General features: G+C 37.2%; 1 protein-coding gene across 9 annotated transcripts in view; it reads right to left on the bottom strand.

Moving 5' to 3' along the window:
* Positions 1 to 26,238, bottom strand: part of OPHN1 (oligophrenin 1) — a 593,829-nt gene that overhangs the window by 526,767 nt on the left and 40,824 nt on the right. The window contains exon 2 of one of the 9 annotated variants that reach the window (XM_059158457.1): positions 18,612 to 18,695. The exons of the other annotated variants lie outside the window; for them this stretch is intronic. The gene's annotated coding sequence lies outside the window, so the exon portion shown is untranslated. The remainder of the gene's footprint in view (positions 1 to 18,611; positions 18,696 to 26,238) is intronic. 9 annotated transcript variants of the gene reach the window in all.

The following is a 26,238-nucleotide window of genomic DNA, read 5'->3' on the forward strand; positions in this document are numbered from 1 at the left end:
GAAAGTAGTCTGTAATTCTCCTTTTTGGTGGGGTCTTTGTCTGGTTTTGGGATCATGGTAATGTTGGCCTCATAGAACAAGTTTGGAAATTTTCCTTTCATTTCTATTTTCTGAAAAAACTTTAGAAGAATAGGTTTTAGTTCTTTAAATATTCACTAGAATTCCCCTGAGAATTTGTCCAGTCATGGACTCTTGTTTGTTGAGAGACTTTTGATTACTGCTTCAATTTCCTTGGCGGTTATGGGTCTATTCTGGTTTTCTATTTATTCTTGTTTCAGTTTTGGTAGTTTATATGTTTCTAGGAATGCATTCATTTTTTCCAGATTGCCTAATTTGTTTACATACATTTGCTCATAATATGTTCTTAAAATTGTTTCTTTTTCCTTGGTGTTGGTGGTGATCACTCCTCTTTCATACATGATTTTATTAATTTGGGTCCTTTCTCTGTTCTTTTTGATAAGTCTGGCTAGGGGTTTATCAATCTTATCAATTCTTTCAAGGAACCAGTTTCTAGTTTCGTTGATCTGTTCTATCGTTCTTTTGTTTTCTATTTCATTGATTTCTTTATTTTTATTCTCCTTGGTTTAGCCTTTATTTGCTGTTCTTTCTCCAGCTCTTTTAGCTCTTTTATAAGGTTAGCTTGTGTATTTGAGACTTTCCTGGTTTCTTGAGAAAGGCTTGTATTGCTATGACCTTCCCTCTTCGACTGCCTTTGTTGTATCCCAAATGTTTGGAACAGTTGTGTTTTCATTTTCATGTGTTTCTACGAATTTTTAAAATTTTTCTTTAATTTCCTTATTTACACATTCATTCTTCAGTAGGATGCTTTTTACCCTCTAAGTATTTGAGCTCCTTCCAAATTTCCCCTCATGATTAGTTCAAGTTTCAAAGCACTGTGGTCTGAAAATATGCAGGGAATAATCCCAGTCCTTTGGTACTGGTTGAAACCTGATTTGTGACCCAGTATATGATCTCTTCTGAAGAATGCTCCATGTGCACTCAAGAAAAATATGTATTCTGCTGCTTTAGGATAGAATGCTCTGTATATATTTGTGAAGTCTATCTGGTCCAGTGTGTCATTCACAGACCTTGTTTCATTGTTTATCTTCTGCTTAGATGATCTCTCCATTGCTGTGAGCTGCATGTTAAATTCTGCTACTATTATTGCATTATTATCAATATATTCCTTTAATTTTATTATTAATTGGTTTATGTAATTGGCTAATCCCACATTAGGAGCATAAATATTTATAATTGTTAGATCTTCTTGTTGGATAGACCCTTTAAGTATGACATAGTGTCTCTTTTCATCCCTTACTATAGAATCTGGTTTAAAATCTAATTTGTCTGATAAAAGGATTGCTACCCCAGGTTTCTTTTGGTGTCCATTAGCATTATAAATGGTTCTCCACCCCCTCACTTTCAATATGGAGTTACCTTTGGTCTAAAATGAGTTTCTCGTAGACAACATATGGATATTTTCTTATTTCTTATTTGACTTCCTGGTTGACCCATTGTTTAGTAACATACTGTTTAACCTCCATGTACTTGTGGTCTGTCCAAATTTTTTTTCTTGTAGTTAACTTCTAGTTTCATAGCATTGTAGTGAGAAAAGATACTTTCAGAATTTTTCTATTTGTTGAGGTGGAATATGTGATGTAATATGTGATCTATTCTGGACAGTGATCCATGTACACTTGAAAAGAATGTGCATTCTGCTGTTTTAGGATGGAATGTTCTAAATATTTCTGATAAGTCCGTTTGGTCCAGTTTGTCATTTAAAGTCATTGTTTCCCTGTTAATTTTCTGTTTACATGACCTATCTTTGATGTAAGTGGTCTTGGGCACCTGGGGGCTCAGTCAGTTGATGTAAGTGTATTATTAATACTAATATTAATGTATTATTAAGGTATTATTATCCATTAATATTAATGTATCATTATCAATTAATATATTATTGATGCACTAATGTTTATATTTATATTAATGTATCATCAATCAATATTAATGTATCATCAATCAATATTAATGTATTATCAATTATACATTAATTTCATATTGGTTATTAACATATTATTTTCTAATATTAATGTACTGTCAATTATTTATCAATAGTATTAATTATTAATGTATTATTAATATTAATGCCACTCCCTTCTACTTCACAGTTTTTATTAAGAAATGGACTGATCACATTATGAGGTTTCCTTTGTATGTTACTGTCTTCTTTTGTCTTGCTTCTTCTAAGACTCATTCTCTATCACTATATTTCATGAATTTAATTATAATATGTCTTGGTGTTGGCCTACTTTTGTGGATTTTGATGGGTGTTCTTTGTGCCTCCTGGATCTGGATGTCTCTTTCCTTCCCCAGATTAGGGAAATTTTCAGCTATTATTTCTTCAAATATGTATTCTGCCCCCTTTTCTTTCTCTTCCTCTTCTGGAACTCCTATAACATGAATGTTACTATATTTGATGGAGTCACTGATTTCCCTAAGTCTATTCCAATGTTCCATAATTCTTTCTCTCTTTATTTTTCAGCTTCATTATTTTTCATTATTTTATCTTTTATATCACTTATTCATTACTCTGTTCCTTCCATCCTTGTGTTCACTGAATCAGCCTGTTTTGAATCTTTGTTATTGTATTTTTCATTTGATTGTTTTTTAACTCTTTTATCTCTGTGGTAAGGGTCTCCTTGAAGTCTTCCATTACCTTTGCAAGCCCAGTTAGTACCCCTATGATTTTTGCTTTCAATTCTCCATCAGGCATGTTATATTTATTTCACATAGATCTCTAGCACTGACCTTATCTTGTTTCATTTGGGATGAATTCTTCCAACTTGACATTTTGTTTAAGTCTCTGTCTTCTTCGGGATGTTAGAACAGCCCATTATGTTAACTACTCCTGAGAGTAATGGCTTTACGAAGAAGAGGTCATATAGTGTCCAGGACCTGGTGCTTCAGGGAGTGTCTCTGGAGTGTGCTGTGTGTGCTCTTCTGTTGTGTTTTGCCTATTGTATCATTCAGACCAGTCAATCTGCAAAGGTACTCCTTGCCTGCGGTGAGTGGTACTTAGTGCTTGGTCAGAATGTGACTACTTTTAACCAGGTGTGCTCTGATCTACTTGTGAAATGAAACCTGACACCAACTCCACCAGAACTGAGGCCCTACAGAACTCTCTGCTCCAGAGATGTGGTGTGGACAAGGGTTGGTGCTGGTTTTCTGTGGCATGGCTCTGCTACACTGGGACTAATGCAAACTGAACTGAGAAGGACAGCCCTGCCAGAGCACAGGAGAACAGAGCTTGGAGTACGCAAGTTAAGGAGCCAGTATCTACACTATGCTGCTTCCAGCAGCTGGCTCTGTGCTTATGCTGAGAAGCAGAGGAGGAAAATGCCACCAGATAGCTCCTTTGTTCCCACAGAGGCATCTTCATGAATGCTGCCCATCAGGCAAGTGCTCCAAGAACAGTGAATGATCTCCTACTACGTGACCTAGAATTTCTTCAGACTGCTGCTTCCATGGGGTCCTCTCCACAAATTATTTGTCTGACTTCTCTCCAGGAACAGTGCAGTGCCCTCCAGAATCCTTCCCAGCCAAGACTGCTGATCTTCAAACCTTCAGGCTTTAAGCCCCTTGCAAGAACTCACAAAATTCAGCCCCTCATTTTCCAAGCCAATGACGTTGAGGAAATCTTTTCCCTGTGCATTCCTGTGGGTGATCCTGAGACCATGGCTCCTTTCCCTCCACAGCACCTACAATCCATTTCTTCCCTAAACCATGACTCCACACTTCCTATCTTGTTCTGTATGGCCCCTTCTCTCCATTTAGTTGCGTTCTGTCAGTCTTCAGGTCAATCAGGTCAATTTCTAGGGTATTTCAGATTATTTCATATTCATCTAGTTTTATTTGTGGAAGGAGATGAGCCCAGGATCCTCCTTATTCTCCTGCCATCTTCCTCTCTCTGTGGTATTTCTTAAAATCTAGAATTGACATACCTTCAGCACTCTTTTTCCTTCTCCAGATTGCTTTGCTTATTTGAGGTCTTTTGTGATTCCGTATGAATTTTAGTATTATTTGCCCTAGTTCTAGTGAGTAACATTGCTGATATTTTGGCAAGGATTGCATCAAATCCATAGATTGCTTTGGATAATTTGGACATTTTAATAATATATTCTTCCAATCCACTGGACAGGAAATCTTTCTATTTGTTTGTGCTGTCTTCAATTTCTTTCATCAATGCTTTACAGGTTCCCAAGTATATACTTTTTACCTCCTTAGTTTAATTTACTCCTAGGTATCTTATTCTTTTTGGTGCAATTGTAAATGGAATTTTTCTTTGTAATTCACTTCTTGCTATGTTATTGTGTATAGAAATGCTACCAATTTCTGGATATTACTTTTATATTCTGCAACCTTACTGGATTCATCTTTTACTTTTAGTAGTGTCTGGTGGAGTCTTTAGGATATTCTATGTATAGTATCATGCCATACACAACTAGCAAAAGTTTAACTTCTTCCTTAGCAGTATAGGTGCCTCATTTCTTTTTCTTCTGTGATTCCTGCGATTAGGACTTCCAGTAATATGTTGAATAAAAATATGAGTGTGAACATTTTTGTCTTGTTCACGACCTTAGGGGAAAATCTCTGTTTTTCATCATGGAGTATGATACTGCCTGTGGGTTTTTCATATATTGTTGAGGTTGACTCTGAAGACTTTGTTGAGAATTTTTATTATAAATAGATATTAAATTTTGTCAAATGTTTTTTCTCTATCTGTTGAAATGATCATATAATTTTTATCTTTTGTTTTTTTGAAGTGGTGTATCACATTGATTGAATTGTGAATATGGAAACACCCTTTCACCCCCAGAATATATGCTACTTGATTATGGTGAATGATTATTTCAACATATTCTTGAGTGCAATTTGCTAATATTTTGATGAGTATTTTTGCCTCTATGCTCATCAGAGATGTTGGCTTGTAGTTTCCTTTTCCTTTTTTTGGTGTGGTACTGACACAAAAATAGACATAGTAATCAGTGAAACACAACAGAGACCCCAGAAATAAATCCATCATTATGTGTCAATTAATCTATGACAAAGCAGGGAAGAATACACAAGATGAATATACAATGGGAAAAGACAGTCTCTTCAATAAATGGTGTTGAGAAAACTGGACAGCTACATGTAAAAGAATGAAATGACCCCTTTCTAACACCATACACAAAAATAAATTCTGGGGCGCCTGGGTGGCTCAGTGGTTTAAGCCGCTGCCTTCGGCTCGGGTCATGATCTCAGGGTGCTGGGATCAAGTCCCGCATCAGGCTCTCTGCTCAGCGGGGAGTCTGCTTCCCTCTGTCTCTCTCTGTCTGCCTCTCCATCTACTTGTGATTTCTCTCTGTCAAATAAATAAATAAATAAAATCTTTAAAAATAAATAAATAGATAGATAGATAGATTCCAATTGGATTAAAGACCTAAATGTAAGACCTGAAACCATAAAACCCTAGGAGAGAATACAGGCAGTAATTTCTCTGACAGAGGTCATCACTCATTTTCCCAGATATGTCTCTTAAGTGAAGAGAAACAAAAGCAAAAGGAAACTATGATTACATTGAAAGAAAAAGTTTTGTACAATGAAGGAAACCATCAATAAAACAAAAATGCAACATACTGAGTGGAAGAAGATATTTTCAAATGATCTATCTGATAAGGGGTTAATATCTAAAATAGTTAAGAACTTAGGTAACTCAACATAAAAAAGAATACAAACAATCCAGTAAAAAAATTGGTAGAGGACCTAAATAGACCTTCTTCCAAAGATATACACAGGCCAAAAGACACAATGAAAGATGCTCAATGTCACTCATCATCAAGGAAATTGCAAATCAAAACCACGAAATATCACCTTATACCTGTCAGAATGGCTAAAATCAAAAAGCTAAGAAATAAAAAATTCATGCTTTTTAAACAGGAGTGATAAACAATACAAAAAGGAAATTTTTAAAAAACACAATTCTATTCACAACAGCATCAAAAAGAATAAAATACTTAGAAATAAACCTAATCAAAAAGGTGAAAGCCTTCTACAGTGAAAACTCCAAAACATCAATGAAAGAAAGAAGACACAATACAAGGAAAGACGTCTTGTATTCATAAATTGGAAGACAATATTGCTAAGATGACAATCCTACCTAAAGCAATCTACAGAATCAGTACAAGCCCTGTCAAAATCCCAACAGTATTTTTTACAGAAATACAAAATTCACCCTAAAATTCATACACAATCTCAAGGGACCATGAATGGCCAAAGCAATTTTGAAAAGGAAAAACAAAGTTAGAGAACCCATACCTCTTTATTTCAAAACTTATCGAACAAAGGTTCGATAATAATAATAATAATAATAATAATAATAACCTTATGAAGGAGTGTCTGAGCGCCTCAGTCAGTTAAGCATCTGCCTTCGGCTCAGGCCACGATCCTGGAGTCCCAGGATGGAGCTCCATGTTGGGCTCCCTGCTCAGTGGGAGGTATGCTTCTCTCTTTCCCTCTGTCCCTCCCCCTGATCATGTTCTCTCTCTCCAATAAATAAATAAAATCTTTTAAAAAATACCATATGGAACTGACATAAGAACAGACATATAAACCAATGGAATAGAATAGAAATCGAGAAATAAATCCTTGCATATATGGCCAATTGATTTCCAATAGTGATATCAACACCATTCAATGGGGAAAGAAGACTTTCAACATGTGGTGCTGGGTAAACTGTACACATACAAAGAATGAACATAGCCCCTTATCTTATGATACATAGAAAAATTAACTTCACATGGGTCAAAGACTTAAATGTAAGAAGTAAACATGTAAAACTCTTAAGAGGAAAACATAGGGGAGAATCTTTATAGCATTTGATTTTGCAATGATTTCTTGGGTATGACACCAAAAGTATAAGTAACAAAAGAAAAAAATAAACAAAAATGGACTTTATCAAAATTAAAAATGTTTGTTCATTAAAAGATACTAACAGAAGATTGAAAAAACAACCCATGGAATGAAAGAAACTGTTTGCAAATCATTCATCTGTTAAGTGATTAATAGCCAGAATATATAAAGAATTCTTACAACTTAACAACAAAAGACAGTACAATTCAAATTGGACATGGGACTTGAAAAGTTATTTCTCAGAAAATGATATAGAAACAGACAATAATCACATGAAATGAGTTTCAATATCACTAGCCATTTAAAGAAATGCAAATCAAAGTCACCTGGGTGACTCAGTCAGTTGAGCATCTGCCTTTGGCTGAGGTCATGATCGCAGAGTCCCAGGATTGAGCCCCACATCTGGCTCCCTGCTCAGCAAAGTCTGCTTCTTCCTCTCCCTCTGCCCTTCCCCCTGCTCCTTTTCTCCTCCCACTCACTCTCTCAAATAAAATAAAACCTTTAAAAAAATAAAGAAATAAAAACAAAACCACAATGAGATACCACCTCATACCTATTAAGATATCAATTACTAAAAAGACAAAACAACAACAGCAACAACAACAAAAACAAAAACAAGCACTGTGGTGATGTGGAGAAACTGGAATCCTTGTACATTGCTGGTGGGAAAATAAAGTGGTACAGCCACTGCAGTAAACAGTATGGCAGCACCACAAAAAATTAAACAGAATTACCATATGCCCCAACATTTCTTTTTTTTAAAGATTTTATTTATTTATTTGACAGACAGAGATCACAAGTAGGCAGAGAGTCAGGCAGAGAGAGAGGGAGGAAGCAGGCTCCCTGCTGAGCAGATGTGGGGCTCGATCCCAGGATCCTGGGATCATGTCCTGAGCCGAAGGCAGAGGTTTAACCCACTGAGTCACGCAGGTGCCCCTGCTCCAACATTTCTATCTCTGGGTTTATACCCAAAAGAATTGACTCAAGTAGATAACTGCACACGAACATTCATAACCGCACTATTCACAATAGCCAAAAGGCAGAAACAACAGAAATACAAAATGTAGTAATACAAATAATGGAATATTATTCAACCTTAAAAAGAAATGGGAAAAAATGAATGAAAATCTGATACATGCTACAACGTGAATAAATCTTGAAACTATCATGCTAAGTAAAATAAGCCTGACACAAAAGGGCAGATACTATATAGTTCCACTCTATATTAGGTACCCAGAATAAGCAAACTCATGGAAAAAAAGTAAAATGATGACTGCAAGGGGCTGAGGGGCTAGAGTAACAGAATTATTATTCAGTGGGTATAGGGTTTTTGTTTGATATAATTAAACTGTTCTAGAAATGTACAGGGGTGATGGTTGCATAAAATTATTAAAATGCCACTGAACTGTATACTTAAGTATAGTTGAAATGATAAATTTTACATTGTGTATATTTTACCATAATAAAATAAAACTTCAGTGTCCCACACTTATCCTACCTAGACTAATAACATCAAAATCTCTGGAAGTAGTCTTGTCATTAGTATTTTTCAAGTACCTGGAGTTATTCCAGTGGTCAGCCAAGACTATGAATCATAGATTTGGACTTTTTGCTCTCTTGGGGCACATTCAATTATCACTGGCAGATCACTGATCATGAATGCCCAACTGTGCTTTTCCCAACCCAACTGAGGTCATCTGTTCTACTCATTTTCCAGGTTGTCTCTGAATACTAATTTCTACACTAATTTGAATTACTAAGCTACTAGGGTATTGTTGCTACAACTGAATAGTACAAAAATTGTGTTTAATACTAAAGTATTTACAGATAAATTTGTCTGTCTGAAAATTGGCTTCAATGAAATCCAGGCTCAGTTGTAAGGTATCAGGTGAGGATTATAGATTTAAAAAGACAGACCATATGTTAATAATTTATAAAGTTGTATGATGGCTACACAGGTGTTCTTTATATTCCTCTTGACTTTTGTGTCTATTTAAAATTTTCCATATTAAAACTGGAAACAAATTCAATTACGGTTACAAAGAAAGTACTAATATGATCTTGGTCCTATAAATTATAGTAGATATACATAATGAAATATTGAGCAGGGGTCCCTGGGTGGCTCAGTGGATTGAAAGCCTCTGCCTTCCGCTCAGGTCATGATCCCAGGGTCCTGGGATGGAGCCCCACATCGGGTTCTCTGCTCAGCAGGGAGCCTGCTTCCCCCTCTCTCTCTGCCTGCCACTCTGCCTGCTTGTGATCTCTGTCAAATAGATAAATGAAATCTTTAAAAAAAAAAAAAAAAGAAATATTGAGCAATATGTTTAAATGACAGTAAAAATCTATAATAATATGGAAAGATGTTTATGATGTGTGGTTTGGTAAAAATAAAAAAACAAGTTATCAAAATCAGCATATACAGTAAGAGCCAGTTTTTGAGCAGGCTGTAGAATGTAGTAGTTAAGAGTATTAGATCTGGGGGGTGCTTTGGTGGTTCAGTTGGTTAAGCATCTGCCTTTGGCTCAAGTCATAATCCCAGGGTCCTGCTCCCTGCTCAGCGGGGAGCCTGCTTATCCCTCTCCTTTTGCCTGCTGCTCCCCTCCTTGTATTCTCTCTCTCTGCCAAGAAAATAAATATTTTTTTTAAAAAAAAGAGTATTAGATCTAGAGTCTGACAGATCTGGGTTTCTGCCACTAACAAACTATGTGATCTTAGACAAGGGTGACAATAACAACATCTACCCCTCATGAGATTTTGATAAGGATTAAATTGAGATAATGTATGTAAAGCACTTCAGAGATAATTATATTATTATTATCAGCTATGTATGACAAGAGCTACTTTTGAAAAATCAAATCATTGGAAACAAGCTTAATAGCTAAATGAAATATTAGGAAGATAAATTATGGCATATTCATTAGTTTACTAAATAAATAGTTATTAAAGGGCCACTGTAGAAAAGACATTGGAAATATAATTGTAATCAAGACACAAACAGAAAATGGCTATGCTCACCACTATACAAAAATCAGCTGTTTCCATACACTAATAATAAATAATCTGAAAAAGAAATTTAAAAAATCCCATTTACAATTGTATAAAAAATAATAAAATACTTAGGAATAAATTTAACTAGAAAGATAAAAGATCTGTACACTGAAAATCATATACATTGATAAAAATTGGTGAACATACAAAACAATGGAAAGATAGCTCATGTTCATGGAATTGGAAGAATTAATATTGCTAAAATGTCCATACTACCTACCCAAAGACATTTGGCAATGCAATCCCTATCAAAAGTCTAATGGCATTTTTACAAATACAGAAAAAGCAATCCTGGGGCGCCTGGGTGGCTCAATGGATTAAGCCTCTGCCTTCGGCTTAGGTCATGATCTCTGGGTCCTGGGATCGAGTCCCGCATTGGGCTTTCTGCTCAGCAGGGAGCCTGCTTCCTCCTCTCTCTCTCTCTCTCTGCCTGCCTCTCAACCTACTTGTGATCTTTGTCTGTCAAATAAATAAATAAAATCTTTTTTAAAAAAAGAAAAAGCAACCCTAAAATTCATATGAAATAATAAAAGACCAATAGCCAAAGCAATCCTGACACAGAAGAACAAAGCTGAAGGCATCACAATACCTAATTTCAAACTTTATTACATATCTATAGTAATCAAAATAATATGGTAATGGCACAAAAACAGACACATAGACCAATGAAACAGAACTGAGAGCCCATAATCAATCCACACATGTATATGGTCAACTAATATTTGAACAAGGGAGCCAAGAACACTCAATAGGAAAACAACAGTCTCTTCAATAAGTGGTTTTGGAAAAACTGGATATACATATCGAAGGCATAAAATTGGACCCCTATCTTACACCATTCACAGAAATTAATTCAAACTGGATTAAACACTTAAATATAAGACCCATAACTATAAAATTACTAGAAGAAAACATAGAAGAAAAGCTTTTTCACGTTTATCTTAGCAACAATTTTTTTGGATGTGAAACCAAAAGTACAAGCCACAAATGCAAAATAGACAAATATAAGTGCATGAAAGTAAAGAGCTTCTGCACGGCAAAGGTGACAATCAAGAGTGAAGAGACAACTGTAGAATGTGAGAAAATTTTGCAATCCATACATTTGATAAGTTAATATCCAAAATATATAAGGAATTCAAATAACTCAATAGCATATATATATATATATATATATATATATATATATAATCTGATTAAAACATAGGCAAAGAATCCAAATAGACATTTTACAAAAAAAGATATAAAAATGCCCAAAATGTTCATGAAAAATGTGCTCAATATCACTGATCATCAGGGCAGTGTAAATGAAAACCACAATAAAATATCACCTCATACCTTTTAAGATGGCTATTGTAAAAAAGAAAAACTATAAGTGTTGAAAATGATGTGGAGAAAAGGGAAAACTTGTGAGCTGTTGGTGGGAATGTAAATTGGTGGAGCCAAGATAGAAAACAGTACGGAGGTTCCTCAGAAAATTAAAAGTAGAGCTAACATAGATCTAGCATCTCAATTCTGGGGATATATTGAAAGGAAATGAAATCACTACCTAAAAGAGGTATCTGTACCCCCAGGTTTGTTGCATTCACAATAGCCAAGACATGGAAACAACCTAAGTGTTGCATGGATAAAGAAAATGTGGTATAAATATAAATGTGGTATGTATTCATATACTTCTATATAGAATATTAATAAATGAAATATTATTCAGCCTTTAAAAAGAAGGGAATCCAGCCTTTTACAATATGGATGAACCTTGAGGGCACTGTGCTAAGTGAAATAAGTCAGACACAGAAAGACAAAAGCTATATGCTTTCATTAATCTAAAAAAGCTGAATCAAAGAGCAGAGTGGTGGTAGCCAGGTGTTGGGGGTTGGAGGAAATGAGTAGATTTTGGTTAAAGGCTACGAACTTCCAGTTTTAAGATGCATAAGTTCTGAAGATACAGTGTACAGCATGGTGACTATAACAGTACTATATTATATACTATTATATACTTGCAAGTTGTTAAGAATGTTGTTAAAATGTTATCACCACATACCAAAAAAAGGTAAATATATGAGGAGATAGAGGTGCTAACTAATATTGTGACAATTATTATACAATATATACATGTATCAAATCACCATTCTGGACATCTGAAATGTCAATATGTCAATAACATCTCAATAAAGCTATGGAAAAAATACATAAATGGTCCCTGCCCTTATACAACTTACAGTCTAGAAAATAAGGCAAATAAATAAACAAATGACAATATTAAAGGGCCACTATAGTGTTCATAAAAAGAGTTAAAGCATGTGGGGAAATGCTTATTTAAAGACCTTGCATTGGTTTCCTAATGCCAATGTAACAAATTACCACAAATTCAGTATTTTAGAAGGACATACATTTTTCTTACGGTTCCAGAGCTCAGAAGTCCAAGAGTTCAGTCCTCCCCTTTTTTGGCTGATAAAGGGTGTGCACATTCTTTGGCTCCTAGATGCATTACACAACCTATATAATCCAGGATTATCTCCCTATCTCACAATGCTTAATCACATCTATAAAGTTTCTTTTGCTATGTGTGGCATTGTATATTCACAGGTTCTGTGGAATAGGGCTTGGGTATCTATGAGAGTCCTTTATTCTGTCTACCAGAGACATAACTTTGAACTTAAAAAAATAGAAGGAAATATAGAAAAAATATTAACATTGTTGAGTCTGGATGGTTAGATTAAGTTTTACCCTTTTGCAATTTCTAAAATGGACATATGTCACCTTTTTTAAAGAGACAATACAGACATACAAACACAGAAAGTTCGAAGGGGCATATAGTAAATTGTCTTTGTCATGCTCTTGACCCTGAGCCCCAGGTTCCTCTCCATAGTGGCAATTATCATTAGTAGTTTCTTCTTCCAGACAGAGAATATTCAATATCCATGGCAGGCTAACAAATGGTCCCTCAAAGACATTCATGTCTAAAACCCCAGAACCTGCTAATATATTACCTTACTGGAAAAAGGACTTTGTGGATATGATTAAGGATTTTGAGATGGGGTGATTATGACCAACTGTCTGAATAGGCCCAATATAATGACAGGGATCCTTAAAAGAGAGAGGCAGGAATTAGGGGGAATGGACAGCTATGTGACAACAGAAGCAAAGACTGGAGACCTATACTTTTTTTTTAATTATGTTATATTGGTCAGCATACAGTACATCAGTAGTTTTTGATGTAGTGTTCCATGACTCATTGTTTACATATAACACCCAGTGCTCACAGCAATAGGGCCCTCCTTAATACCCATCACCGGGCTAACCCATCCCCCATAATCTCCAACCCTCTAAAGCCCTCAGTTTGCCTCCTGGAGTCCACAGTCTCTCATGGTTCATCTTCCCCTCTGATTTTCTCCCTTAATTTTTCCCTTCCTTCTCCAAATGTCCTCCGTGCTATTCCTTATGTTCCACATATGAGTAAAAACATGTAATTGTCTTTCTCTCTTTGACTTATGTCACTTAGCATAATCCCCTCCAGTTCCTTCCATGTTGATGCAAAGGGTGGGTATTCATCCTTTCTGATGGCTGGGTACTATTCCATTGTGTATATGGATCACATCTTCTTTATCCATTCATCTGTTGAAGGGCATTTCAGCTCCTTTCACAGTTTGGCTACTGGGGACACTGCTGCTAGGAACATTGGGGTGCATGTGGCCCTTCTTCTCACTACATCTCTATCTTTGGGGTAAATATCTAGTAGTGCAATTGCTGGGTCTTAAGGTAGCTCTATTTTTAACTTTCTGAGAAATCTCCATACTGTTTTCCAAAGTGGCTGCACCAACTTGCATTCCCACCACCAGTGTAAAAGTGTTCCCCTTTCTCCACATCAGGAGAGATATACATTAAAAGTGGAAGGAGGCCCACAAACCAAAAAAATGAGAAGATGAAAAAGGCAAGAAAACAAATTTTCCCCTCAGAGCTTCCAAAAAGAATCAGCCCTATTCATGCTTTGATTTGCCCAGTGAAACTGATTTTAGACTTAGCACCCCCAGAACTATAAGAGAATAAAGCTGTGTTGTTTTAGACCACTAAATTTGTGGTCACTTGTTCCAGTGGCAACATAGATCTGCTCTGTAGATGTATGGATATACTGGATATATCAGTAGAATAAACCCAAAGAATTAGAATTCCTGGGTTAAAGTATGTAGTTTTTCATTTTGATTTAAACTTCTAAACTTCCTACCAATCTCTACTGCAGTAATGTATAGTGTAACTCATTTGACTTTACCAGGATGCTGTTTTTCCATACAGAGGTATGAATTTCATGCATCTTTTCCTCTTATTGTTTCATTTTGATCACATTATAGAAATATTCACCCCAAACTTAATTTTTAAATACTTCCATATTTCCTATTAGTTTTATGGTCCAATATTTTGCATTTAAATTTTTACATTTAAATCTTTAAATCTTTTATCTAACTGTGGTTAACTTTGAGGTACGGATGCTACTCATTTTCCCTGCCGAGCAGAGAGCCTGATGCGAGGCTCGATCCCAGGACCCTGGGATCATGACCTGAGCCGAAGGCAGAGGCTTTAACCCACTGGGCCACCCAGGTGCCCTGAAATGCCATCTTTATCAGATGTTAAATTTCTATCTCATTTCAATCTATTCCTAGACTTTCTAGTCTGTTTCATTGATTTGTCCATAAAGTCATGTAGCAGTACCACACTGCTTTAAGTACTGTACCTTAAAGACATCATTTTAAATCTCTTATAAAACTAATCTCCCTTAACTATTCCCCTTTTCCAAATTTCTCTGGTTTTTCATGATTGCTTGTTTTCACATACAAATTTTACATCCAGCTTAACAAAAAAAAATGTATCTTTACTTGGACTGTCTAATTTATCCTACTATTTACTTAAGTCTTAAGTAAATTAGTATTTTATATTATTTTTCCACTTAAGAATATGCCATGCCTTTCTATTAGTCTAAATATTCTTTAATATTCCTCAGTAATATTTATTTTTTCATTCATGTAGAACTTAAGTGTTGTTTATTAAGTCTCCTTTTAGATATTTTCTTTTTTCTATTACTATTTAAATGTGGTCTTTTGGGAGACTTCTTGGAAGATGGCAGACCAGGAGGATTTGATGCTTGCCTCATCCCATGAACATACCTAAATAATAGCCACATCACTGCAACTAACCCAGAAAATGACCCAAAGACTGGCAGAACAGACTTTCTCCAGTTAATCACAGAAAGGGGGCCACATCAAGAAGGATAAGAGGGGAGGACATGCAGTCAAGAACCAAACTCCCAGAACTCCCAGTGATAGTAACTACAAATGGGAGGGATACCAGAAGCACAGAAAAGGGAGAGGAACAGACCCCACACCAGTCACACCAGACAAGGGGTATCTGCAGTGGAGAGACAAGTCCCAATAACATTTGGCATTGAAAACCACTGGGGCTTAACTTCAGGAGTATTTTTTTATAATCTGTGGGACTTAAAACCCAATACTTTAAAAATCAGCAGGCTTGCGGTGCCTGGGTGGCTCAGTCATTAAGCCTCTGCTTCCAGCTCAGGTCCTGATCCCAGAGTCCTGGGATAGAGCCCTGCATTGGGCTCCCTGCTCAGTGGGAGGCCTGCTTCTCCATCTGCCCCTACCCCTGCTTGTATTTCCTCTCTTCATGTCTCTTTCTGTCAAGTAAATAAATAATATCTTTAAAAAAAAATAAAATAGGGGTGCCTGGGTGGCTCAGTGGGTTAAAGCCTCTGCCTTCGGCTCAGGTCATGATCCCAGAATCCTGGGATCGAGCCCCACATCGGGCTCTCTGCTCAGTAGAGAGCCTGCTTCCCCCTCTCTCTGCCTGCCTCTCTGCCTACTCATGATCTCTGTCAAATAAATGAAATCTTTAAAAAATAATAATAAAATAAAAATCAGCAGGCTTAGCTCTGTGAAAGCTAGAGGGTGATATGAAACAGTCCCAGCCCTTAAGGAGCTAGCATAACATACAACCCTGCTGAGATATGGCATAGAAGCAACAGTTTGAAAAGTGCCTGGGGTATGCGGGAGGGGATTCACTTACTAATCTCAAACATGTTTAGAAGGGCAGGGATCTTTAGGATACTTCAAGAACAAAAGAACTAGCAGGTACCATTTCTTACCACCCACTCTACCAGCCTAGATAGCTGGACACTTGCAGGAACGAGCACTAACACCCATCACCTAAACTTGCTAACACCCCCTGCCCCACCTCCAGGTTCTCCTGGAGATCCACCCCATCCAATTCACCACACTCAGCAAGAGTCCCTCTAAAGTGGTTCCTGCCATGTCTCATCCTGTAAGCAGCCCCAGCAGGGACTAAAATCACTCCAAAGTGCTTTAGAGAAAGGGGAAGATAACCACATACAGCAGATGAACTAGGGGCAGATATCTGATCTGACTTCTGGTCCTACCCACCAACAGAAACCTCTCAGGGCACAGCACAGAGACAGAGCCCTGTAGTTCAAGGTCACTGTGGCTCCAGCAGACAGACCAGGCACAAGCATCTGGTCTGACTGCTAGCCTCATGCACCAACAAAATTATCTTGAGGGGCAAGGCAAGAAGAGCATCCTGTAACTCAGTGCTATTATATCCAACAAATGGACTAGGAACAGACATCAAGTTGAACTGCAAGACCCATCTACCAACAAAAGCATATCAGGGAGAGTGCCCTGCAGTTCAGTGATATTGTAGCCTCAGCAAATGGAATGAGAATAGACATCTGGTCTGACTGCTGATACTGCCCAACTATAAGCCCATGTCAGTTGCACAGGGACCAAACTCTACCCACAATAGGCAAAGTAGGTGATTAAAGCCAACTGGACTGAAGGCAAACACAGATCAGCCACAACAGGAGGGCACACACAATACATATAAGAGACAACCCTGAAGTGCCTGGTTCTGGTAAACAGAGGGCATTGCACAACAGTGCACTGCAGGATCTCTTCTTCATAAGTCCACTACTTTCAATATCAAGAGATTTAGCTGATTTTCCCAATACATAAAAACAAATATAGAGAGTTGGACAAAATGAGAGGTGGAGAAATATGTCCCAAGTAAAAGAACAGAAAAAGAACTAAATTTAATGGAGATAAGCAAATGCCTGATTAAGAATTTAAAGGAAGGGTCAGAAAGACACTCTTTAGACTTGACGAAAGAGTAGAAAATCTCAGTAAGACCTTCAACAAAGGGATAGAAATTTTTAAAAGAACCAATTAGAGATGAAGAACTCAATAACTACAATTAAAAATATATTAGAGAGAATCAAAGCACCTAAGTGGCACAGTTGGTTAAGTGTCCAACTTTTGGTTTCAGCTTAGGCCTTGATCTCAGGGTCATGAGTTTGAGCCCCGCATTGGGCTACATGCTCAGTGGGACATCTGCTTAAAATTCTCTCTCCCTCTCCCTCTGCCCCTCATCCCCTACTCTCTCTCTCTCTCTCTCTCTCTGTCTGTCTGTCTCTGTCTCTCAAATAAATAAATCTTTCAAAAAAATATGGGGAGCCTGGGTGGCTCAGTGGGTAAAGCCTCTGCCTTTGGCTCAGGTCATGATCTCTGGGTCCTGGGATTGAGCCCCACATAGGGCTCTCTGCTCAGCGGGGAGCCTGCTACCCCCCACCTCTCTGCCTGCCTCTCTGCCTACTTGTGATCTCTGTCCATCAAATAAATAAATAAAATCTTTTTAAAAATGTATTAGAGGGAATCAATAGATTAGGAAAAAAAGAGAATAGGTCAACAAACTGGAAGATAGTAATGGAAAGCAATAAAGTCTGAACAGCAAATGAAATAAAAAGAGCAATAAAATATATGAGAATAGGATAGGGGAACTCAGTGACATCATCAAAGAGTAACATTCACTTACAGGTATCCTAGAAGACAAGAGAGAAAAGGGCGTAGAAAATTTATTTGAAGAAATAATAGCTGAAAACAACCTTAATCTAGCAAGGGAAATAGACATCCAGAACCAGGATGCACAGAGAAACTCCAGAATAATGAACCCAAGGAGATACACCAAGACACATAATAATTAAAGTGGCAAAAAGTAGTGATACGAAGAGATGAAATAAGTCAAACAGAGAAAGTCAATTATCATATGGTTTCACTTACTTGTGGAGCATAGGGAATAACATGGAGGACATTAGGAGAAGAAAAAGAAAAGTGAATTGGGGGAAATCGGAGGCAGAGATGAACCATGAGAGACTGTGGACTCTGAGAAACCAACTGAGGTTTTTGGAGGGGGGTGGGGGGGATGAGTGAGCATGGTAGTGGGTATTAAGGAAGGCATGTATTGCATAAAGCACTGGGTGTGGTGCAGAAACAATGAGTCTTGGAGCACTGAAAAAATTAAATTAAAAAAATGAATATTTTTATTTATTTGCATGAGAGAGAATATGAGCAGGGGGAGGAGCAAAGGGAAAGGGAGAAGTAGACTCCTTGCTGAGCAGGAAGCCTGATGTGGGGCTGGATCCCAGCACCCTAAGATCATAACCTGAGCCAGAGGCAGACGCTTAACTGACTGAGCCACCTAGGCACCCTAGTGATACATATAGGATTTTAAAAGAAAAAAGAAAAAAGAAAACAGTTACATACAAGGAAAATCCCATCAGGCTATCAGCAGATTTTACAGCAGAAACTTGGCAAACCAGAATCGTGGCATGATATATATTCCAAGTCCTGGAAGGAAAAAAAAACTGTGTTTTTTCACTTCAAAAAAACCAAGTATCATCTTTCTTCCAAGGCTATAATTTAGAAGAGAAGATCACACAGAGTTTCCCAGATAAACAAAAGCTAAGGGAGTTTGTCAACACTGACCCAGCCTTATGAAAAACATTAAAAATAATTCTTTAAGTGGAAAGAGAAGACCATAATCAGGAGTAAGAAAATTAGGAAAGGAAAAAAATTATACAGTTGCATACAAACATAATAAATGTGGCAGATTAATCACTTATAAAACCAGTACAGAGGTTAAAGCACAAAAGCAATAAAATCAATTCTATCTATAAAAATCAATCAAGGGATTCACAAACTAAAAGGATGTAAAGTATGACATCATACACATAATAGGTTTTGGGACTAAAAATTTAGTGCTTTGGGAATGGGTTCAAATTTAAGTGACCATCAACTTAATATAGACCACTATATGCATAAAATGTTATATAGGAACCTAATGGTAACCATGATTCAAAAATAAGCAATGGATACTCTAAAATAGAGAGAAAGGAATTCAAGCATATTACTAAGGAAACCACAAGGGAAGAGAGCAAGAGAAGAAAGGAACAGAGAAGAACAGCACCTATTGATAATTACTTTTAATTTAAATGGACTAAAAGCTCTAATTAAAAGAAACAAGGTGGGGGCACATGGGTCCCTCAGTGGGTTAAAGCCTTTGCCTTTGACTCGGGTCATGATCCCAGGGTCCTGGGATCGAGCCCCGCATCGGGCTCTCTGCTCAGCAGGGAGCCGGCTTCCTCCTATCTCTCTGCCTGCTTCTCTGCCTACTTGTGATCTCTGTCAAGTAAATAAATAAAATATTAAAGAAAAAGAAACAAGGTGACTGAATAGATGAAAAAGGAAGACCCATCTATATGCTGCCTACAAGAGATTCACTTCAGACCTAAACACACATGAAAACTGAAAGGGTAAAAGGATGGAAAAGTATTTACCATTCAAATGGAAGCAAGAGGAAAGCTCAGGTAGCAATACTTGTATCAGACAAAGTAGACTTCAAAACAGACTGTAACAGTGACAAAGAAGGTAGCTACATAATGAAAAAGGGAATAATCCCATAAGCGAATACAACTGTAAATATTTATGCACCCATCATGGGAGCACCTAAATACCTCAAGCAACTATTCACAGACATAAAGGAAAAAATTGATGGTAATATAACAATAGTAGGAGACTTTAACACCCCACTTATATCAATGGACAGATCATCCAGACAGAAAATCCACAAGTGGCTTCAAATGAGATGGACCTAACAAATATATTCAGAACATTTAATCTAAAAACATCAAAATACACATTCATTTCAAGTGTACATGGAATATTCTCCAGAACAGGTTACATGTTAGGACACAAAACAAGCGTCAGTAAATGAAAAGACTGAAATTATTTCATGTATCCTTTCTGACCACAATGATAAGCAACTAAAAAACAATCACTAAAAAAAAATCTGGAAAGAAGACAAATACATGGAGGCTAAATAGCATGCTAATGAACAATGAATGGATCAACCAAGAAATCAAAGAAGAAATCAAAAAATACATGGAGACAACTGAAAATGAAAACACAACATTCCAAAATCTTTTGGTTACAGCAAAAGCTGTTTAAGAGGGAATATTATACAAGCCTACCTCAAGAAGCAAGAAAAATCCAAAATAAACAACCAAATTTTTTTTTTAATTTTTTTTTTAACAACCAAACTTTAAATACAAATGAGCTAGTAAAAGAACAAACAAAGCCAAAACCTACTACAGATTTAATGCAATTGTTACCAAGTACCAACACCATTTTTCACAGAACTAGAACAAATAATACTGAAATTTCTATGGAACCACAGAAGGCCCCAACTAGCCAAAGCAATTTTGAAAAAGAAAAACAAGGCTGAAACATCACAATTTCAGACTTCAGGTTATATTACAAAGCTATAGTCATCAACACAGTATGGTACTGACACCAAAACAGACACATAGATCAACAGAACAGAATACAGAGCCCAAAAAAAAACAATGATCCTGGGGTCAATTAATCTATGACAACAGAGCCAAGAATAAACAATGGGGAAAAGACTGTTTCTTCAATAAATGGTGCTGGGAAAATGAAACAACCACAGGTTAAGCAATGAAATTGGACCATCTTTTAACACCATCATCCACAAAAATAAACTCACAATGGATTAAAGACCTAACTGTGAAACCTAAAACCATAAAAATCCTGAAAAGAACCCAGGCAGTGATTTCCTTGACATCAGCCCTGGCAATATTTTTCTAGATACATGCCCTAAAGCAAAGGAAACAAAAGCAAAAAGAAACTATTAGGACTATAAGAAAAACAAAAAGCTTTTGCACAGCAAAGAAAACCACATCAACAAAACAAGAAAAGCAGCCTACTGAATGCAAGAAGGTATTTGCAAATGATATATCTAATAAGGGATTTATACCTAAAATATATAAAAAGTTTATGCAAGCCAAAACAAACAAAAAAACAAAAAAATAATCTTATTAAATATTGTGCAGTAGACCAGAACAGACATTTTTCCAAAGAAGACATACAGATGACCAATAGGTACATGAAAAGGTCTTCAGCATCACATTAATCATCAGGGAAATGCAAATTAAACCACAGTGAGATATCATTTTGCATCTGTCAGAATGTCTAAAATCAAAAACATAAAAATCTGTAAGTGTTGGCAAGGATGTGGGTGAAAAGCAACCCTCGTGCACTCTTGGTGGGAATGCAATTTGGTGAACCCACTGTAGAAAATAGTATGGAGAAAAAAAAATATGGAGATTCCTCAAATATTTAACATAGAACTACCATATAACCCAATAATTCCACTAGTGGGGAAAACGAAAACACTAATTCAAACCCCCTTATGTTTCTTGCAGCATTATTTACAATAACCAAGACATAGAATCAACCCATGTGGCTATCCATCTTTAAATGAATAATGAAGATTCCATTCTATATCCAATATATGGATACATATTGTGTATACATATATATATACACATACACACACACACATATGAATATTATTTAGCCTTAAGATAGAATGAAATCTTGCCACTTATAACAACATGGGTATACCTAGAGGGCACAATGCTAAGTGAAATTAAGTCATTCAGACACAGACAAAGACCATATGATTTCACTCACATGTGGAATTCAGGAAACAAAACAAATGAACAAAGAAAAGAGACAAACAAAAAAAGTCTTTTTATTTTAATTCCATAATAGTTAACATAGTGTCATTTTAGTTTCAGGTGTACAATAGAGCAATTCAACAGTTCAGTACATCACTCAGTGCTCATCACGGTAAGTGATCCCCCCTAACAGATACTTGAGGATCGAGAAAACCTGGTAGTTGCCAGAGGACAGATAGGTGGGGTGATAGGTGAAAAAGACAAAGGGGATTAAGAGTATACTTACCTTGATAAGCATCGAGTAATGTATAGAATTGATAAATCACTATATTGCACACCTGAAACTAATATAACACTAGGTTAAGTTTACTGGAATTTAAAATAAAATAAAATAAAATAAAATAGGTCTTTTATTTCATTATATATTCTAATTGTTACTACTTTACATGAAAACAATTTTGGGGGGGTGCCTGGGTGGCTCAGTGGGTTAAAGCCTCTGCCTTTGGCTCAGGTCATGATCTCAGGGTCCTGGGATGGAGCCCTGCATCAAGGTCTTTGCTTAGCAGGGGGCCTGCTTCCCCCACCCCTGGCCCCCCGCGCCTTTCTCTCTGCCTGCCTCTCTGCCTACTTATGATCTCTGTCTGTCAAATAAATAAAATCTTTAAAAAAAAAAAAAAAAGAAAGAAAACAATTTAGGGATTCCAGAGGAATCTGGAATCCTTTGAATACACAGCAAAGATTCAGATCAATAGATTACTGAAGGTGGAAGCTGGCTGTTAAGATCTTCAAACCATTCCTCCCTGAGACATAACAAGGGAGGATTTCCCTGTACAGGCAGTAAGCATCAAGAATGTGAAGGCTAGATTAAGGAGAGCACTGGATGTGATGAGCACCCAGTGTTGTATGGAAGTGCTGAATCACTATATTGTATGCCTAAAACTAATATTACACTGTATGCTAACCAAACTGGAATTTAAGTAAAAACTTGGAAAGAAAAAAATTAAAAACAAAAAAACAAAAGAATGTGAGGGCTGAGAGAATCCACATGCCTCTCCCCCATGTCTATCCCTTAAGCATTTATAGGAAGGACTACCAGGGAGTTACTAACTCTGAATGCTTGTCTTGCAGGTTGAGCCCCTGGTCAGTAGTAACTGGCTATAAGTTTACCCATCATTCCCTGCCTTCTTAAGGGAACTTGCTCCCAGAAGCACGTGATTCTATCTGGACTGTGGGGCTTGAGGAAACTGCAAATAACTGGATCCTGCTGTTAATCTTCTCTGGGTGGCTAATGAAAATTATGTCCCCATTGTGAGCAGCTCTCGCCTTGGGAGCAGTCCCAGGGCTCTTGAACAAAAGTTATGTAAACAGCCTCCAGTACAGTTCACTCAGATTTCTCTAAGCCTGTAATGGAAGCTCCATTTAGATAAATCATAGGAAAGTTAACAACTTTTTCCTCTTTTTCTTTAACCTCTAACTTAAAATTTGCTGTTAACTGGGGATCATATGAATTTGCTATAAGATTTTCAGCTAGTTTACAAAATAGGCTTTCCATCCCTCACCTTGCCTCAGGCCTTTTATCAGTGAAGCCAATTAAACTTCACTACAAGCCTGCAGTTTCTCAGGTAGCTTAATCCATTTCCACACTGCTGCCTCAACACAGCCTGTTTCTTTTGGCTTTTTTTTTATCTACTAGGTTAACTAGCTAACACTTAATTCCCTCAGTTGTGTGAGTTTTGTTTTTGTTTTTTTGTTTTTAGCACCATCTTGCCTGTGGCACTGCTCTTGCTTGCTACTTTTTCTTCCCAAATCAGGCTATTTCCATCCTCTAACATTCATAAAAAGGTAATTTCATCATCTTGCTTAGGTTTGGGAAGTGAGTCGAAGAACAGCTAAGAGGCCAGCTATTCCAGACCAGAATATTAACAGGAAAATTAGCAGGTTGGGACACAAGGACTGCAAAGAAACTGGAGCTGACTTCAATCTTATGTTGCCTCTTGCCTTTTCTCTGTACCTCCATTTACTGGCTTTTATTAGCTAGTATTTTTACGAGACACTTTTATAGTTGCTTATGACTGCATCTGTGTGCATTTTCCTCAAGTTATCCTCTGTCCAATAAGAGAAAGGTCCAACTAAAAATCACCCTCTTCCATAGTGCCCAAATACTAGAATGATCTTTGGAAGTTTTGGATTTGCATCTACTGCTCCATTAATTGATTACAGCTGCAGCTATAATAACCTTATGGAATGGTCGCCAAAGATTTCAAGCCAACACATTTTTCACTTGAAATTTTCAGACCTGCTAAAATGTTCTCCAGCTCCTTCTATGTGTTCCATTCCTGCAGTGAGGATGCATTTAATGGTGAAAAGGAAGCCACACAGGGCTATCAGGCTTATAAAGAAGTCACTTGCCCTGGTTCCCTTGCCTCAAATGAGGAGCACATTTACACAGGATTGGAGAGCCAGCCCTAACCTACAGGCAGTATGCCTGGACTGTGTGTCATGAAGGCTCCTCAATATATATGTAATCTAATGCCAAATCTTCCCAAAGAACTGGTCCTCTTTAGGATCCCGCATCTCAGAGACTGGCCCCAATATCCATCTAGAAACCAGATATCTGTGATATTTCCCTCTCTCTCATTTTGCATATCTAATCCATCACCAAACCCATTGATTTAAACTCCTAAGAATCTCTCTAATATGCTTTGCTCTGTCTCCCTCCAGTCTAAGCCATCATCATTTCACATGTACCCACTGTACCTACAACCTAACCAGTCTCCCCTTGTCCACTCTTGCCCATTCTGAATTCATTGTTCATGGTATAACTAGAGTAAACTGAAAATATAAATTACATCACTTGAACCTTCCTGTTTTAAACTCTCTAATGGGTTTAGACTTTCGATCCCTACCTGCCCAACAGGCTCTGAGTGAACAGGCAACTACTCAATACCTTCTAACCACATTGCTCTTCTTTCAGTATTTTGAAGGAGAGGAAAGGAAGCCCTTTGCAACCTCAGAGTCTTTGCACGCATTGTTCCCTCTACCTGCAAAGTTCTCCTAATCCCTTTGTGTGATTGATGCCTTCTTATCATTCAGTTACAAATTAAATACTACCTCTTCTAAGAAGCCTTTTCTGACCTCACTACCAAAAGAAAGTCTCCCTCTGTTAATTCTCTCAACCTTTGTGTAGTCCCATCACAATTTTTACCACAAGATTAGTCTGCTTACTGATTTTTTTTGCCTGCCTCCGGAATGTTAGTTCCCTGAAAGCAGAGACCATATTAGTCTTATTCATCACCCTATACAAATGCCTTGTATACAAAAGGTGCTCAGTAAGTACCTCTGAAGGACTTATATTCTGATTGAGCTGAACACTTCCTTATCCTTCTTCCATGCCCTCCCTAAGCATCCTAGGTTAAGTTTTTATATTATTTTCATGAAGCCTTTACTATGTATGGTCAATATTAGTGTTGTACACCAAATATTGCTGATTCCTACCTCAAGGCAGCTGTTAGGAGTGCACTTTCCCAACTTCTCTAAAGGCAGTTTTGACTAGGTGACTTACTCTGGCCAGTATAATCTGAGCAGAAGTGATGTGTATCATTTCAAGTAGAAGCTCTAAGAGCCATGGAGGAAACCCCCATTTTCCCCCTGCCCTAGAGATTATGAAAAGCATTTATGAAACGGAGCTCCAGACACACGAAAAGATGCTATACATCACTCATCATCAGGGAAATACAAATCAAAACCACGATGAGAGACCATTCACACCTGTCAGAATGGCTAAAATTAACAACACAGGAAACAACAGGTGTTGGCAAGGATGGCAACAGGTGTTGGCAAGGGAAACCCTCTTGCACCGTTAGTAGGAATGCCAACTGGTGCAACCATTCTCCAAACCAATATGGAGGTTCCTCAGAAAGTTAAAAATAGAACTACCCTATGATACAGCAATTGCACTACTGGGTATTTACCCAAAGAACACAAAAGTACTGATTCAAAGGAATGTTTATGGCAGCATCATCAACAATAGCCAAATTATGGAAAGAGCCCTAACACCCATTGACGATAAAGATGTGGTACATAATGGAATCTTACTCAGACATCAAAAAGAATGAAATCTTGCCATTTTCAACAACATGGATGGAGCTAAAGAATATTCTGCTAAGTGAAATGAGTCAGTCAGAGAAAGAAAAATACCATATGATTTCACTCATATGTGGAATTTAAGAGACAAAACAGATGACCATGGGGGAAGAGGGAAAAAAAGGAGAGGGAGGCAAACAATGAGACTTTTAACTACAGAGAACAAACTGAGGATTGCTGGACAGGAGGTGGATAGGGGATGGGCT

Source organism: Mustela lutreola, chromosome X, assembly GCF_030435805.1.
Source record: "Mustela lutreola isolate mMusLut2 chromosome X, mMusLut2.pri, whole genome shotgun sequence".
NCBI lineage: Eukaryota > Metazoa > Chordata > Mammalia > Carnivora > Mustelidae > Mustela > Mustela lutreola.